At 47.3% G+C, this 17,573-nt stretch overlaps 1 long non-coding RNA gene and 4 other non-coding genes across 5 annotated transcripts; 2 read left to right on the top strand and 3 right to left on the bottom strand.

Annotated features, from left to right (window-relative positions):
* Positions 1–1,655: 1,655 nt before the first annotated feature.
* On the bottom strand, positions 1,656–1,728 carry TRNAV-GAC. The gene has a single exon. It is a non-coding gene; the product is annotated as a tRNA-Val (tRNA).
* Positions 1,729–6,054: 4,326 nt separating this feature from the next.
* On the bottom strand, positions 6,055–8,572 carry LOC105854596. Its single transcript, XR_001146212.1, has 3 exons — positions 8,399–8,572; positions 7,452–7,556; positions 6,055–6,363 (listed from the first exon to the last, which is right to left on the bottom strand). It is a non-coding gene; the product is annotated as an uncharacterized LOC105854596 (long non-coding RNA).
* Positions 8,573–11,369: 2,797 nt separating this feature from the next.
* Positions 11,370–11,443, bottom strand: TRNAI-AAU. Its single transcript has one exon. It is a non-coding gene; the product is annotated as a tRNA-Ile (tRNA).
* A 2,247-nt stretch (positions 11,444–13,690) lies between these two features.
* On the top strand, positions 13,691–13,764 carry TRNAT-AGU. The gene has a single exon. It is a non-coding gene; the product is annotated as a tRNA-Thr (tRNA).
* Positions 13,765–15,050: 1,286 nt separating this feature from the next.
* Positions 15,051–15,123, top strand: TRNAV-AAC. Its single transcript has one exon. It is a non-coding gene; the product is annotated as a tRNA-Val (tRNA).
* The last annotated feature ends 2,450 nt before the right edge of the window (positions 15,124–17,573 follow it).

Raw genomic sequence — 17,573 nt, 5'->3', positions numbered from 1 at the left:
TTTTACAGTGTTCTTCTAAAAGATCTGTTTCTTCCAAAAGATCACACACTTTGGCAATAATATAGCTTGCATTTCCTTTGATGGTTTTTTTTTTTAAAGATTTATTTATTCATGTAGAACTGGGGTACAGGCCAGAGATTCGGAGGGTGAGAGGATTCACCAGAGACAGAGTGGGGAGCAGAACAGACAGATGGACTTAAATCCACTGCTGAGGGGAGCAGCAGGCGGGTCAGGAGAGGTCTGCCGCGCCATGTGGGTCACCTCCAGGGCAGGCGGGAATCCAACTCATGCGGAAGTGGCTTTAGCTAATTCTTAGGTCAGTGCTTAACCCGCTGCGTCACCAGAGAGGGCCTTCTTTGATGGTTTTATGATGAAAATTCAACTGTTGGTCCTCAAACCAAATCCTGACTATTCTTATACATTCTCCATGGAACCCCTGATTTTGTTTCATGGTTTAGCAGGGAATCTGTTATTGGGCTTTTGTGATATTGAATGTTGTGAGGACCCTATCTAGTTGTGCTTCTCAGAAAGAAAGAGATCATGCTCAGCCCTTGTAGAAGACAATTAGGTAGGATCAAGCAACATTTTAAATGCCGGTATCATTGGATGTACATTTCCGTGGGGTGCAAGGTATGCCTGCCCACATAAGAAATGATTATAATCAAATTATTCACAGCAGCATTATTTGTTGTAGAAAGACTGGGGGGAACATTATCATCATAATAGAAATTATGACATCTATTAAAAAGGGATAATATGTACACTTACAGGATAATAAGGAGGAACTTTATGGATTTAGTTGTGATTATCTCCAATGATATCTTTAAGTGAAAAAAAGGTGCAGGACACTGTGTGTAGAATGCTACCATGGGGACAAAGTGGAGAAGGGAATACTTGCTTCAGATTGTATACGTGCTCTTAATACTCTAGAAAGGTGACAGGAGGGACAATAGAAGACATGGAAGAGGGAGGGGGCTTTGCCTGATTCCTGACAGTGAAACCCACAGCGCTGGCTCGGTGTTAACTTACGATGCAAAAAGAAAATTATTTTCTTGGTCAATAATTAGTGTCGTGAGTTGAGCACCGTGAGAGTAGTGCAATAGGGTTTCAGCGCCCGCGCTGGCCAGGCAGGGTCTCATTTTCCCACCCCTCCCCCCGCCCCCATTACTCTCTAAGTCCACTACGCTGTCCAGAAGATGCTGCCATTTACCTCTGTGCATGGAAAACCTCTTGTCTCAGCAGTTCAGCGCAGCGGCAGATATAATTCCTGAGACGGCTCAAAGCGGGATCTGTTCCTGAAGAAATTCCTGAGAAAACACCTTGCGCAGAAAGCAGAAAGCAGAAAGTCTGCCCGCCTGCTCTCGGGAGGGCCCTGGAGGAAGCCAGTCCCATCCGTGAGTGCGGGGCGCCTTTATCCTTTCCAGGGGTTGACAGCATCAAGGCCCATAATGGCCAAAGGGTTTCGACTCCTGGGGCGCAGGAATGTGGGGGAGGAGGTGTGCGCTCCGTTGTGTGGCTCAGCTCAAGGAGGGAGAAAGAGGTTCATGCATTTGATGCAAAGCTTGTGTTCGGTTCACAAGGGGACTCCCAGTAGGAGAAAATGACACAATGCTCAAAAAGAGTAATAAAGGAAAAATAGAAAGGAGAAGGGGATGTGTTTCCGCCCGGTTTCGAACCGGGGACCTTTCGCGTGTCAGGCGAACGTGATAACCACTACACTACGGAAACACCCGTGGACGTGGGAATTAGAACCGGAAAGGTATGTCCAGGAAATCTTTAGCTTTTGGAATTTTTCTGTTCTAGCGTTTTGGGATGGACCTTCACATCCCTCGCTTTCCTGCCACTAAAACCAGTCATCCTACATCCTAGGGGTTGATAGTTGTCTAGTAGAAATTAGAACACATCTCACAGATCTATTTACTGGAATGTCCAGAAACCCATTCATAATCATTAGAGGCTGGGAAACTTCCCAAGGGCCCATCTGCAGTCTAGTGAGTATGTTTGCATGAAAAAAATGTCTACACACAACCCACATGAAGCTGACTGGCCTGTTGACAAAGCCATCAGACACAAACGAGGGCAGTCAGTTAGAATGACCTGGCCATCGGGACGTGCAGGCTGGAAAGAGTATTTAAAAATCAGTGAAACCAAAAGGTGGTTCTTTGAAAACTTCAACACAATTGACAAATGCTTAGTTGAACTGACTAAAAAAAAAAAAAAGGAAAAAAAAGGTAATGAATAGGGACTCTAATTAATAGATAGAAATGACAGAGGGGACATTACTACAGATTTTTACAGAAAGGAAAATGATCAGAAAAGAATACTATGAAAAGTGGTATCCCAGCCTATCAGAAGCGTAAATGGAATCCACACAAATTACTGGAAAAATACAATTCACCAAAAGTGAAACATAAACAAAAATTTGCATAGATCTATAGCTAGTATATTGAAATAGAAGAAAAAAAAACTCACTACAAAGAAAAGCCAAACCTAGATGGTTTCAGTGGCAATTCTACCAAATACTTAATAAAGAATGCCAGTCCTCCCAAACTCTTCCTAAACACTGAAAAGGAGGAAACACAATCTATGAAATTGGCATTCCCCTGCCCAAAGTAAGACAAGGTATTAGAAACAATGAAATTTAAAAAAATTCTTTATGAATATTGACGCAAAAATTCTCAAAAAATACTAGCAAAGTTGATTCATCCACATATTAAAGGGATTATAGGCCACGCCAAGTATCCATTTACTGGAACGTAACATGTAAGTGGTATTGCACACCACTTAGCAGAACGTAGGTGGAAGGGGCACTTGATCATTTTGATTGATTCATAAAAAGTGTTTTGACAGAATGCAGCATTCTTTCCAGATAAAAACGCGCAATAAACTAGGAACAAAAGGAAACTTTGTCAACATGATACAAAGCATTTACAAAAGTCCGTAGCAAACATCATATTCCATGAGGGAAGAACTGGAAGCTTCCCGCACCTTAACCCAAAGCAAAATCTGAATCCCTGTTTTCACCACTTGTATTCAGCATACTATTATCACCTCTATTCAGAGCAAGCAGGGAAGAAAAAGAAATAAAAGTCACACACATTAGAAAGGTGAAATTAAATTATTTCAGCTTGCAGATGACATGATTTTATGTGGAGATAACCCTTAGAACACCACAAAAAAGGATGAGCTAATAAATAATTTCAGCAAGATGGGAGGATACAGAATCAACACATAACATCAATTGTGTGTTCATATATTAACAATGAACAAAATTTCCAAAAAGGAAATTAATATTTCCATTTGCAATAGCATCGGCAAGAATAAAATACTTGAGGTAAACTTAAGCTAAGAAAGGGGTGTTCTCTGAAAACTGTAAACACTGCTGAGAGAAAATGGACACCAATCAATGGAAAGACATCGGTTCAACCTTTAGGGGTGTACTGAAAAGAGCATCAGGGACTCAAACTTGCATGGCAAAATCCACAGCACCGCTCTTCATAATCATCAAAATGTGGAATTAAGTCAAATCATCTATCAACACATAAACAAAACACAGTACGCATATTAATGATGGAATATTATTTAACCTGAAAAATGAAATTCTCATACAAGCTACAACATAAACAAACCTTAAAAACATTAAGTGAAATAAGCCAGACCCAAAGGAAAAGTATTTTATGATTCTGTTATGTGAGATACCTAAAACAGTCAAATTCAGAGACAGAAAGCATGGTTGTGACAGGCTGGTCCCCAGGAAAAGGGAGGTTCCAGGTTCCCTGCCCCACATAAAAGCGTAGACCAGCATCAGGAAAGGAGAAGCTGGAGAGGGGGCTGGAGGAGGAAAAAGGAGACCTGAAGCGGGCACGGGGCAGAGACATGTGAAGAAGCGGCTCTTGCTTCTTAGTCCTGCACTGGTTGAAATAGACGTGGGTGACAGACCTATGGGGAGGTCAACAATGGCAGGGTTTATCTTGATTTTGACTTTGCTGGTTTTTTTTTTTTAAAGGTGTATTTCTGCATACAAGAGATGGGGTGTAGACCAGAGATGTGGGAGAGTGAGAGGATTCACCAGAGTGGGGAGCAGAACAGGTGGGGAACAGAACTGAAATCCACTGCTGAAGGGGGTGGTGGGCAAGAAAGGAGAGGTCGCTGCGCTGGGGGTCACTCCCTGGCCCGGGATCGAAGTGTGCTGCAGTGGCTGCCATCACTGCACAGGTCTGAGACTAACCCCTTTCTGTCTCAGACGTGCTCGGCCCTTCTGCCCCTTTCCTGAGTCCCCACCAGAAGGTGACTTAGACTGTGACAGGTTTTCAGGCCTCTGCGGCCCTGCTTTGGACCAACCCTGTCTGGCTGGGCATTTACCCACGCCAGGAAGGTAACGATTTGGAAGCTTCTTTACCTTCTCCTTCGCATCTCCTTGTTATACACTGGCTGTATTAACGTTCCTTTCCATTGAGGGTCCTATGCTTTAGAGTATGTTTTGTCTTGACAGGGAAGCTGCGGAACCTATTTAGACAGGCAGGTTTGAGAGTTCTGGGATGCCCCTCGCCCTGCCCTCCAACAGAGACTGGAGAAAGGTGGGGATGAGAAGTCTTACTTAAGGGGTTCGGAGTTTTTGTTTGGCTCTGGAGATGGGTCACTGTGGTGGTGTACAACACTGTGAATATGCTTAATGCCCAGAACTGAACACACAGGAATGTTTAAAACAGCAATTTTATGATGTTAAAAGCATCCTGAGAAAGACCAGGGCTAGAAAAATTAATGAACAGAGAAAGCGATACAGCATGAGGGTGAACTATGCAAGGGTTGATGTACGAGCTCTAACAGGAAAAAAATACTGTAGACTTTATTGTAGAAGTATTACCAGAGACATTTTATAACAGAGAAGCATTTTGTCATGTCAAGAGACATTTTGTAAGAGATATAACAATGTTCAGTGCCTAGGTATCTAATAACACGATACAGAACAAATATGTAATTAAAATACATACATAAGTGGACAAACTCATGTCCACACAGAAATCTGCACATGTTGTTCATGGCAGCCTCATTTCTAACAGCAGGGATAGGGGTCTGAACAGTTGCCTCCCCTGGGCCTTCTCTCCCAAGCTCGTTTCATTTCTGTGCTTTGTTCACTATTCCTTTGGATTTGTGGATCACTCACTGCATTCAGGGGAGTGATACCTAGAAAAACATCCTGGAAGTTATACACGCTGTTCTCTAACATTGGCTCTTAATGATTCTGTCTCTCCCACATGCCAGAGATACAAGATCCCTCCAAGGCTGATTCTTTTTTACAACAGCATCTCAAAGTCCAGGGCAGCACCGTCGAAATCAAGTAAGGGCTGGGAGGAGATTCCCAGGGTGACATCCCTTGGGTAGGAATTGGAGCATTTATGGGCTTCACATACCAGTTACCTGTCGCCCACAGACAGGGAGAGGTGGCACAGGTATATGGTCTCTCCATGCACTCCCTCTCAGAAAGCACACACACAGGACTCTCTGGCCCACAGCGCTTCTTGAATCCTGTGCGCACATGGTCCTACTTGACACGGCTCAGCGGTGCTGTCTGGCAGTGACTTCAGGAGCTCCTGGCTCCGTCCGCTCGGCTCTTGCTTTCATACTGAATCCTCTACAGAGACACAGCTGTAAGGCTCCAGGATACATCCTAGTTGCCTTGTGGGTTTGTTAAAACACCCCCCTGCCCCAGGCCTGGGGTGAAGCCTCCAGATGAGCATATTTAGCTTGTAGGTCAGGATGAAGCTACTGGCTCAGAGACCACTTTGACGGATGCCAAAAGTTAGTACACAAAAGGGCTGAGAATGTACTGGCATAGAGCCCTTCCTGGTGGTACAGTGGGAGAGCGCAGCCTGTGAAGCTGTCCATAGCCACCACAGCAGGAGTCTGTTCCCCAGCCAGGGAGATGACCCATATGGTGTGGCAGACCACTCCTGACCCACCTGCTGCTCCTCTCTGCTCCCCTCAGCAGTGTATTTCATTGATCTGCCTATTCTGCTTCCCACTCTATCTCTGGTGAATCCCGTCACCCCCACACCTTGGCCTGTACCCCACTTCTTGTACACATAAATAAATAGATCTTTTTAAAAAATGTACGGCATATTACAGGTGCGAGTCCATCTTTGCTAGTTAGGACGGGATTCACTGCAACAGAAAACGCTAACCCCGTGGGTTACAAAGAAAGGCGCTAACAGGCCACTGGCTAAGGGGCCCCATGGTAAATCATCGAGGCTGCACCACTGCTCAGGAATGTCTTGTCCCTGGATGCCCGTCTTCTTGCTTCACTGTCTGTCCTGTGGCTTTTCCCATCACAGTCACACAACAGCTGCTGTTCCTATAGGAACTCTAGTGCATTCCAGAAGGGAAGAGAAAAGGGCACAGAAAGGTAAGAACAGGTAGAGAATTCCTTCCAAGTCACACCCCCGTCTCTTATAAAGATTGTATCTTAGAAAAGTCACTTCCTTTAAAGCAAAATCAATGAAGTGACGCAAGGGGTTAGAGCGCAGCACTAACCACTGCAGCACGAGTCCACCCCGGCCTGGGAGTGACCCACAGGGCCCACCAGACCTCTCCTGTCGCCCCCATGCTCCCTCAGCAGTGTATGCAGTAGATCTGCCTGTTCTGCTCCCCGCTCTGTCTCAGGTGAATTTTCTCACTCCCATACCTCTGGCCTACACCCCAGTTCTTTCATGCATAAATAAATCTTTAAAAAAAAAAAAAAAGAAGGGCTGATAACTGAGGAGGGGACTCAAACTGATACACACTTCATTCTCTTTCCAAGAGTCTCTTAACTGATTTTATTGCTTTGGGTCTTGACCCTCTCCAACACATTAACACATTCTCTACATTATGGATATAAAATAATCATCCTGAGATGTAAATCTGATTATGTTACCTTCCTTTTTTTTTTCCTTTTAATGCATACAAGAGCTGGGCTGCAGGCCAGAGGTGCAGGGGCAGGGATTGGTTACAGGATTCCCAGAGACAGAGCAGGGAGCAGAACAGGCAGGTCTACTGAAACCCACTGCTGAGGGGAGCAGCGGGGAGACAGGAGGGGTCTGCAGCACCATGTGGGTCACTCCCTGGCTGGGATCAAAATCATGCTGCCGATAGCTTCATAGTGCTGAGACTAAATCCCCTGCACCACCAGAGAGGCCCCATGTCACCTTCCTTTTTAAATCTACAGCCTAGAGTTGTACTGTGCAATTTGGTGGCCACTAGTCATCTGGAGCTAAAGAGATGACAACGAAGGTCAATAAAGCAAAAATACACTTCGAGTGTTCAATAGCCACATGTGGCTAGTGACGGCCACACTGGACAACATAGCGTAGGCCATTCATATCATTCTGGAAAGTTCCACTGGATGGCACTGGGTGTTATGCAAGTGACCCCCACACGCCTGTGATCTATAAAGCTTCCCTCCCCAGACTTACCTGCGGTCGTGACACATTTTAACCAAAGTTGCCAAGCTGCTTCTCAGGGCTGCGTGTATTTACAATCCTGCTGTCCAGGAATTCGCTTTCCTCCACTTTATCCACCTAAAAAAGAACAATGCTTTTTTTAGTGTTACCCTCAAAAAATTAAAAGTAGCATTCTATGACCCTGTCGTTCCACTTCTGAGTATATATATTCCACAGAATCAAAAGCAGGGTCTTGCAGATATTTGTACACCCACTTCTGACAGAAGCAATATTCACAATAGCCAAAAGGACGATGACTTCCGGTGTCCTTTAGAGACTGAAAGGGTTTATATGTTATACATTATGCATATAGTAGGCTTTATTATACATTAAATGCACTAATTCCATCAATAATATGTTTCTTTTTTCTTCATTTTAAATGTGGCTGCTATAAAACTTAAAAGTACCGACTCGGCTCCCATTTCTGGCATTCAATTTTTCTTTTTTAAATATGGACTGCTTCACGAATTTTCGTGTTCTCTTTGTGCAGAGGTCAGCTAATCTACTCTGATATGTCCTGCCGAAGCAAGCACACGTCCATGATTCGTAAAGCACACATGACCTTGCTTTTTGATGGGTAAGACCACAGATGCATGAATGAAAGGCATGAGAAGAGCCTTAAGAAAATAGTAACGTTGGTTGGAGGTTAGCAGAGGCTAGAGGTTGTTGGGAGCTGGGGAAAGCGACAACTGAGAAAACACACACTCGGAGTCACGGAGCACCGAGCACCTTAGTCTGTGCTGGCCTAGTGCAGGGCCTGAAAAGACAGAGCCTCCCTCGTCCCCCAGCCCAGCTCCAGAGTCACCAGGCAGCACACCCAAGCAGTGCAGGCCTCGGGCGACGGCTGTTCTCCAGCGCCTGCAGCTCAGAAGCCCGCGTGCCGCCCGCCCCCACGGTCACCGCCACCGCTCAGCGCCCACCGGTCAGGCGGCTCCGGCGGCAGGTCCAGGCCCGGCCGCTGCGAGTCTGCGCCGGGCCCGCGAGTCTGCGCCGGGTCGTCCATCTCGCTCCCTCCCAAACGCCCCGCGGGAGCGCCGGCTCGCCGTGGCTTCTCCGCCCGCCACCCAGGTAATGCCACCTGCTCCTCCACGGGTTCCAAGAACTGGACTCCGGGAGGCGGAAGGAATGCCGGGAAAACAAGAACGCGCACGCGCGGGCTTCCGGGGTCGCCTAGGGAACGGGCTGGCTTGGCGCCATGAAGGCCTTCTCGGGTCGCTCTAGGATGCTTGGAGGTTTCTGAGTCTCTGTGGTCATGTCTAGCGCGGTAGAACCGCTGGCGTCTTCAGTTCTGCTGCGCTGTCTTGTAAATAGCCCCGGGACCTGTCGGGTTTGACAGAGATTGTGTGGAAATTTTTCAAACGTATAGGTACAAAAATAGAATAGTAAAATAAATCCTAGGTTTCTATATCTTCTATCATCATCGACTCACGACAATCTCATTAATCTATAATCTATAACCCAAACCTCATTCTCCTAACAAATGGAAACACATGGATGAAGCTCCAGGCAGCCAGCTATCCTTCCTTCCTTCCACCCAGCCACCCAGCCACCCAGCCATCCAGCCATCTAGCCACCTCGCCATCCAGCCAGGAGTGGAACGAGGGGTGTGAGATGCTCCCTCAAGAGCGTGAGTTGCCAGGAAGCTGCCAATCAACTGAGCAATAAGGCAGTATTTTAAACCATGGTTTTCTGAAAATCAAAAGTCAGAACGGGCATTCCTTTGTGGTGCAACCGGTTAAAGCACAGCACTACTACTACGAAGCTGTCTGCAGCAGCCTCTGTGTGAGTTTGCCTCCCGCCGAGTGACCCACATGGTGTAGCAGACCTCTCCTGACCCACCCGCTGCCCCCCTCAGCAATGTGCTTTGTTACTCTGCCTGTTCTGCTCACCTCTCTGACGCTGATGAATCCTCTCAATGCCCCTGCAACTCTGGCTTATACCTCTGTTCTGTATGCATAAATATTTTTTTTAATCAGAACACGTGTTTCTTAATCTGTGTGCTAAATGCATAAGTATGTTCAAATTTGTGCCTACCTACACTTTTAATTTTCATGTTGTTCTATCTGTAATAGAAGGCAGAAGCAGCCTTGAAACAGATCCTTCTTTAAAAAAAAAAAAAAAGATTTATCTATTTATGCATACAAGAACAGACCAGAGGTGCTGGGGGTGGGGTATGAAGATTCACCAGAGACAGAATGGGGAACAGGACAGGTGGATTGACCAAAACACACTGCTGAGAGGAGCAGTGGGCAAGACAGGAGAGGTCTCTGGCACCATGTGTGTCACTCTGTTGCTGGGGATCAACCTCATGCTCCAGTGGCTGAGGATAGCTTCCCAGTGCAACGCTTTAACCCCTTGCACCACCAAGGAGGCCCTGAGACAGATTCTTTTGTCCTCTACCATTCTAATGAAGTTTGTGTCCTTTTTCCTGAACCCTCCTGGGACTATAAACCACCTGTCTACAGGCAGAAGTTGGCTACTCAGCAAGAGTCTCCTACAAATTGGGTCATCCTTTCATTTATTTATTTATTTTGGTGTGTGGGACAGGAATCCAGGGATCTACACATCTTTGGTTCCTTTGCCTGTCTGTGTAAGTATGGCAACTATCCCTTACCTGTTGTTTTGCTTTCTGAGGTTTCAGTTATCCTCATTCAATGGTGATTGACAATATATCTATAGGAAGATTTTTCAAGCTTTGGCCTCAAGCGCCATCTTCCAGTAAGTCAGCCAAAATGAGTGGCATGAAGGGTGAGAGAAGGAGTCCCTATATGTTACCTGGGCCTTTTAGAAAACATGCATTTGCTCCATTGGCCACATACATAGGAATCCACGAGAAAGGCGATATGTTAGCCATCAAGGGGGTGGACACTGACACTTCAAAAAGGAATGCCCATGTGTTACCATGGCAACACTGGAACTGTCCTTACTGATACCCAGCATGCAGTTGGCATTAAGGTGGACACACAGATAAAGGGCCAGATTCTTGCCAAGAGAATTCATGTTTGTATTGAGCACACTAAGCATAAGAATAGAAATAGCTTTCTGAGCCATGTGCAAGAAAATGATCAGAAAAATAGGAAGCATGGACGCTTTTGACAATCATATGGGGAAGGGAAAAAACTCCTTTGTTGGTGTTGTGGAGACTGTCCTTACAGTCTTATCAGTTCCACCAGCTGGGTTAGAAAAGCTTACACTTTGTATAATAGTTAAGCCTCCTGGTCGGACCAAATCTTTTAAACTCTGATTTTGACAGTGGACCAGGTTGAAATGCAACTTGAAGTGTTCAAGAGATATATTTTAAAAATTGCAAACGCAATTTAAAAATTGCAAAAGCAGTGAGCAAATAATTATGCTGTCCTTTACGTGCAAAAGAAGAAAAATAAAAGCAACATGAATGTTTATGTATATGTGCATAAAGAAAATGAGGATAATTACAAAACTAAGCACAGTTTACTAGTGGCAGGTAGATGATATGGAGGCTGATGGGATAAAGATCGAAGGGAAATTTTTAAACATATCTTTATTTCCTTAGGGATATTTTTCTTTCTCATATTAAATCAGATCTCAAACTGAACAGGGAGGCAGGATGAAAGATGGATGGCTTTACAATTTGTTTTCGGAGGAAGCAATAAAAAAAGTTTCTCTGCACGAGAATTTCTTTACGGAAAAACAGAGCAGAGGACCTTGCGAGCGCCTCTTCTAACGGAGAAGTTTCTGCTCCCAGTTTGCTTTTGGGGTGTCGGTCCTCTGCGCGAGCTTAAGGTGCCAATTCCGCTGGCAAGGGAGTTGGAGGGAAAGTGCCAAGAAAGTTCTTCAAACGCACTTTCTCGGAGGGTGGGTAAGGTAATAATGGCAAGCAGCCTCGTAGGGCAAAATACGAGTCCGCACGCTTGGCCCGTACGGGGATCGAACCCGCGACCTTGGCGTTATTAGCACCACGCTCTAACCAACTGAGCTAACCGGCCAGGGCGCTCACGCTTCTTGTCCAAATTCTAAATGGCGCGTAAACAAATGTTTTCCTGCCATATGTTGTAAGAAAGGAGAAGGGAAAACTCCGTATTTTGCCGTAAGAAACGGTGTTTCCGGGTAAACAGTGTTTCTGAAGCCGCCGCCTTGGACCCAGAAAGATTCAAGCCGCGAGCGGGGCGTCCTGGGACTTGGACCCGGATCCCCGAGCCCCAGCGGGGCTCGGAGGACGCTGCTCCGCGCGCGGGCCCAGACCCCTTCCTAGCCCTGGAGGACATTCTGGGGGGTCAGCTGTACCCGGGAGGCCGCGCCCCTCGCCTCCTGGGCTCGGGGTGGCTCTGCGGTTACCGGGTCCCCGGAGCCGCCGCTGCGGACCGGGACTTGGGGCCCAAGCGCAGGAACGTCTGGCCCTTGGCGCTGCAGTCCCTGATCCGGACGCGTGGTGGCGCCCGAGAGCAGGCAGGGCAGCCGGGGCGAAGAACCACGGAAAAAACCTGGGCACCTCGGCCCCCCAAGGACCCTGGCGGTGCAGGGCAAGGACCAAGGAAGCGAGAGCGGGTGAGTTTCGAGTGACAGTCTTTATCTGGATCGCGAAGACGTCCGAGCGCTGGGGTCTGGGCTACTCAGTGCGGAGGAAGGAGGCAGGAAACTCAGAAGCTCTGCGCCCCCGCAGGTGCGCCTCTTCCAGGCCCTCCTGGGCCCCTGCGGGCAAATATCACCCCAGGGACAGGCCAGTGAGCCCCTACTCCGGAGTACCCCTCCATGCGCTCCTCGACTCTGCTCCCCTTCTCCCGCCACCACTGGTTTTGAATCACAGGTATTGGTTTTTTTCAGAAGTTCATTGACCCAGGGACGTTAAAAACAAATCCAAAAAGCCTCGATGCCCCTTCCCACCATTTGCAAGGATTTGTGTGCGTGTACACAGAGAGCGTTTTCAATAGCCACTACTAGCACGTGAAGGGTTTAGATCCTGATATTCATTATTCCTAGATAGGACTATCAAATCCTCTAGCTACCTAAAAATGACATTTTTTCCCCCAAGGTTTGGCTTCTGTTTTAATGAATTATTCGTCTGGTCCTTTAGCACTTTTCACTAAATTTGTGCACTTTTTTTTTTTTGGAAGGCGTTTGTGCTCGTGGTGTCCCCAATGCCTCTCGTATGTTTTTTGTTGTCTGTTTCATCAACTAGTAGTTGTTTAATCAACTAGTAGTACTTGTGTTTGTTTAATCAACTAGCACTAATACTATTTGTTGTGCTCTATGGAGAAATTTTGGAACGTTTGTAGATCAAAATATTATTGTGGTCATTATTCTTGCTTTACTAGGGCAGTTGTTGGGATAAATGATTTCTGAAAGCCTGGTCACACTCACTCACTTTGAAATCAAAGTGGGCCTCGGCCACTTGCTCATTGTCATGGTGGGTTCCTGGGAAGCAGGGGGTGGGGAGTATTAGGGAAGCTCCTGGAATCAAAAGCTGTGAGAGAGAGGAAAACAGCAATGGGGCCAGGCAGAAGTGACTTAGAATGGGGGTACCAACTGCCTCGGTCAATTTCACAGGGGAGGCTGAACCCAAATCGGTCCTTCCAGAATGTCCTGATGAAGGCCCACAGGAGGAGGGCAGGTTTGGGATTCCTCAGTCAGCCAGACTTGAATTTGAGCTTCTCCCCAGGGGAACAGCTGTTACTCTGAGCAGTGTGTCTCCTGCTGAGGCGAGGGCAGAGCTCAGAGACCAGCTCCTCTGTGAACCAAGATCAAGGTGTGTGGGGGGGGGGGGGGGGAGAAGGGGGGCTGACATTTTGCAACCCATATCCTCAGAGTTCTTTCAGCAGCTATGTGTCAGACATGTGCTAACCATCAACCAGTAACCCCTCCTATGTATGAATAGAGAAGAGAACAGATGTGGTTAAAATAAAACGGTGGTTAATGGAAAATCAAGGCATTTTTCCTTTGGGGGTTCATCAAAGGTCTGGCCTTGTGACCAGAGACTTTGTTACTCTTAGTGGTGTCCACACGGGGACAGTTTTCCAACTGGAGCTGGTCATGTCAATCCAGCCCTTATCTTCATCCATATATCCAAAATTAGAATGTTCTTTTTTTTTTTGGCTTTGACCGCAACCAGATGTTTCATTCTTTTTTTGGTCTGGAGTTGCCCAGCAAAGGAATTACTAGAATTAGCGAAACTAATTCTAGTGCACTTTAGAGACTTTATATCTAAATATTGTGGGATCAGAAAAACCTGTAAGCTTGGCTCCGTGGCTTAGCTGGTTAAAGCGCCTGTCTAGTAAACAGGAGATCCTGGGTTCGAATCCCAGCGGGGCCTGTGTTGTGCTTTTCATAATTTCTTCTGATGTAAGAAATTTTCGCTAGGTGAATAGGAATCCTGTAATCAAGTCTTGCTTAGAGAAAATGGGGTGCTTCGTACAAGGCAGCAGAAATAAAAAACTATTTACCCAAATAAATATGTTCGCAACGTTTGTCCTGATGTGAGCGGTGGAGAGGTAACCAGGTCTAGCTGAGGTCTGCCCTACCCTTTGCAATCAGTGAAGATTGAACAGCTTTAGAAACGTGCCTTTAGACAACCTCTGATTTTTCTGAGCAAAAAAAAATTTTTTTTGAAACCTCAGTGAAACCTCAGAACCTACGACACACTAGGAACAGAGTTGACATGCATAACGTTTTTTGTTAGTTTTTTACAATGGACTACTGGCTAGTGGCTTTTATTCAGTTCAAAGTAGTATGTAAAAGTATTCATCAGTTATCTTTGAGGAGCAAACAGTGCATTGAAGGCTGTGCTCAGTGGTTAGTGGGGGAGATTTCAAATCCTCTCCCTATTCCTGGCTATTCACATTTATAGCAACCTGCCATTTCTCTTCGCACTTTCCCTTTAGTCCTACTCTAAAGGAAGGGATTGGCGATGGGGGTTAGATTTAAGCTTTAAATTGAGTACTGTTAACGCTGTTTCTACTTTTAAGCTGATTCTGGCCTGTAGGACATCTCTGACATTTTTTCCAAGGAGAATATTATGTAGTGCTAAAAGAAGAATGGTTAGTGACCAAACATGAAGCATCTAATAAGAGGCTCTAGGCAAGTGAAAAAGCATTTGGAGACTTGAAAACCTGAAAAAGACATCAAATCCTGGAAGCCAAGGTGCTCGTTTTCGTTGTCTCTCTTGTTTTCCTAAGACATCTCTTAAGACTACTTGTCAATCTACAGACGCCTCCCATCCTTAGTAACGTGCGCGGAGCTGCAGCCTGAGCAGCTCCACTCTAAACATCTGGGACTGCAATTGTGTCAGGACGATGAGATTTTAAAGATCCCCTTGAAATCAAATGCAATGTACTCAGTGACAGGCGCTTTCACAAGAATTGAATACTTCACACTAAACGGTACGTGGTTGTTACTCTGTAAGACACGTTATAACATATGTGGGACATTCACAATTGCAGTTTCCAGCGTAGGGGCTTTTCCGAACCGGCTACTCTGAATATGGCAAACGTGTTTCTGCTGATGCGGATAGTGCTGATGCCATTGAATGGGAGCTGTTCTGCAAGGCGGAGCGAGGGCATCGAGAAACGTTTGCTTTTCCGAGCGCGCCTTGCGCAGTCGGTTTCCGTAGTGTAGTGGTTATCACGTTCGCCTAACACGCGAAAGGTCCCCGGTTCGAAACCGGGCGGAAACACATTTTCTTTTTCTTTCCCTTCTGTATCTGTTCCCATTTAGTCAGGGATACTCCGAAAGTGCACAGACCGGGGCGCTCCTTTTGGGGCCCAGGATATTTTAATGAAAACATGGAAACTGGATCTCAATCATGCCCTTTAAAAAAATGCTCCAATAACTTCATCTGAATTCTGCTCGCAGTCTAAGGGAAAAAGACTTCTCCAAATGTGAAAATGAAACAAGATACTCAAAAATCTGTCCATACATCAAAAGCAGTAATAAATGGCTGACTCCCCCTGCAGAAGCTCGCACTGTCTCTTTGCCAAGGGACCCTCTCAGGCCCGCGAGCTGTGCACCGACGGTGACCGTGCACAGACCCCGCCCGCGCGCTCCGGCGAGTCTCGCTCCCTGGCTCTGCGGAGGCCGAGGGCCGTGGGGCTCCCGCGGAGTGACTCTCCGGTGTACTGGAAGAAGACAAGGAGCTCCGCCCGCAAACTGGGCGCTCCCGAGCGCCCGAGGACGCGGCAGTCTGCGGCAGGCACCGTGGTGATCAGTGTCCAGCCAGGCGGAGCTCCGGGACTCCCCGGGATGGGCCGGGAGAGGAGTTGTGCGGAGGCGGAAGGGGTCAGAAGAGGGCTCTTCCCCCCCAAATCAACCCCCTAGAACCCGTCTGGGATGCGGCCGACTCTCGCCCTGCGTGCCGCGACCGCCCGCCCCTAGAGGCTGAGGCCACAACTGGGGTGCGCCCCGCGAGGGACCCTGGGAGCCGCGCCGGACCCTGGATCGGACGGAACCCCGCGCCCCACTTGCGGCCTGCGGAGACTCGGGATGCTCACCCGCTGCGGAAACCGCCGGGCCTGGGTGACAGGAACGCGGCTTCCTCGCAGGACGCAGCAACCTGCTGCCGGGGCCCCAGCAGGGATAGAGCCTCTGAGCTCGTCCTCGGAAACAAGACGGGGCTGGTTGGCGGGCTTCGTGACACACTTTGCTGGAAAACACGAGCTCACGGCTTTATTTGCAATATGAAAGACATGGAATCAACCCAAATGCCCAAAAGTAGGTGACTGGATGAAAAAGATGTGGTGCCTCGACACAATGGAATATTACTCAGCCATCAAAAAGATAAACTCATGCCTTTTGCAGCAACGGGGATGGAGCTGGAAGGGACCATGCTTAGTGAGATAAGCCAGAAGGAAAAGGAAAAATACCGGATGGTGTCACTCATAGCAGGAGCACCAAGGATGGGGGAGGGGTAGTAGTAATAATAATAAAGACAACTATATACCAGAGGCATTTTATGGGGATGGAGTGGGGAATGGGGGGAGGGAGGGCACACCGGTGAACGGGTGATGCGAAGCCCATGGGGACTACAACTGAGATGGGAAAAGGCGCAACGTGATGTACAAATAAGCTATTATAATATTTTAAAAATCATGAGCTCCCGGGTGGGTTTTCCTTCCGAGGGGACGTAACGCTGGCGGAAAGCGCAACCCGCGGAGACACAGCCGGCGCACCCTGCGGTCTGCGCCCGCGGCCCCTCGGCGAAATCCGCGCCCGCACGGGGCGACGGAGTCGGGGTCCGCCACGCCCGCGCTTTCAGCTCGCAGTTGAGGCCCCCGGGCGTCTGCCTTGGCGCTTGCGAGCCTGAAGCGCACGTGGCCCCTTATCTGGGCATCTGGGTCAGGGAAGAAGAGGAAGCGGGATTTTGCGGTCCAGACTGTTGTTAGACCCCACAACATTCGCGCAAACCGCCCCAAGCGCCGACCCCACGGCGTGCCCACCCCGCGCGTCCTTCCCGCCTCCAGCTCGGCCCCTCCGCGTTCACCAAGTTCCTTGCGCTTTTCTCTTTGCTTGTTTTTTCTCGCTCCTGCTTCGATCTGGGGTTTTTTTCCCCCAAGACGTCTTTAAAATCCCGCCGTGAAAGCCCTCTATGCCGTAACGTACCCTGCACACTCGTTTCCGGCACGGTTTATTTTTTCATTTGTGATGAAAGTATTGATTTTCTTACATCGCTGCTCATTTTGGGCAGTATTTGATTTCTCCCCTAAAAAAAAAGACACTCCAGGAAAACTGTTTTGAACATTGATTTCCTAACCTCAAGGCAGGACATCTAGTATTAGGTTTGTAACTGAAACTACTAATGAACCCCACGAAGGACATTAACAGGAGAAAAACTATTATTGACATTTTATTGATGTTAATAATTTTAATACAATTTTATGTGCCCAGGCTTCATAGAAAATAAGTGAAAACCCAAGGAAGTTAGACTCAAAAGCTTCTTTATACCGTTTTAACAAAGAGTGATATAGTTGTAGAAAACTAGGCAAAGGAAAGGTTGTTGGGTTTCTGCAGCCTTTTCTTTGAGAAGGCAAATGTATGGGGACTCTAAGGGACACAAAGTTTCCTTTGGTAAGGAGCTGCTTTCCTGGAGAGAGAGAGAGAGAGAGAGAGAGAGAGAGAGAGAGAGAGAGA

The sequence above is a fragment of the Condylura cristata genome, unplaced genomic scaffold, assembly GCF_000260355.1.
Source record: "Condylura cristata isolate star-nosed mole 26May11 unplaced genomic scaffold, ConCri1.0 scaffold00063, whole genome shotgun sequence".
Classification (NCBI taxonomy): domain Eukaryota; kingdom Metazoa; phylum Chordata; class Mammalia; order Eulipotyphla; family Talpidae; genus Condylura; species Condylura cristata.
The sequence above is the reverse complement of the archived record's forward strand: the minus strand, read 5'-3'. Positions and strand labels throughout refer to the sequence as shown.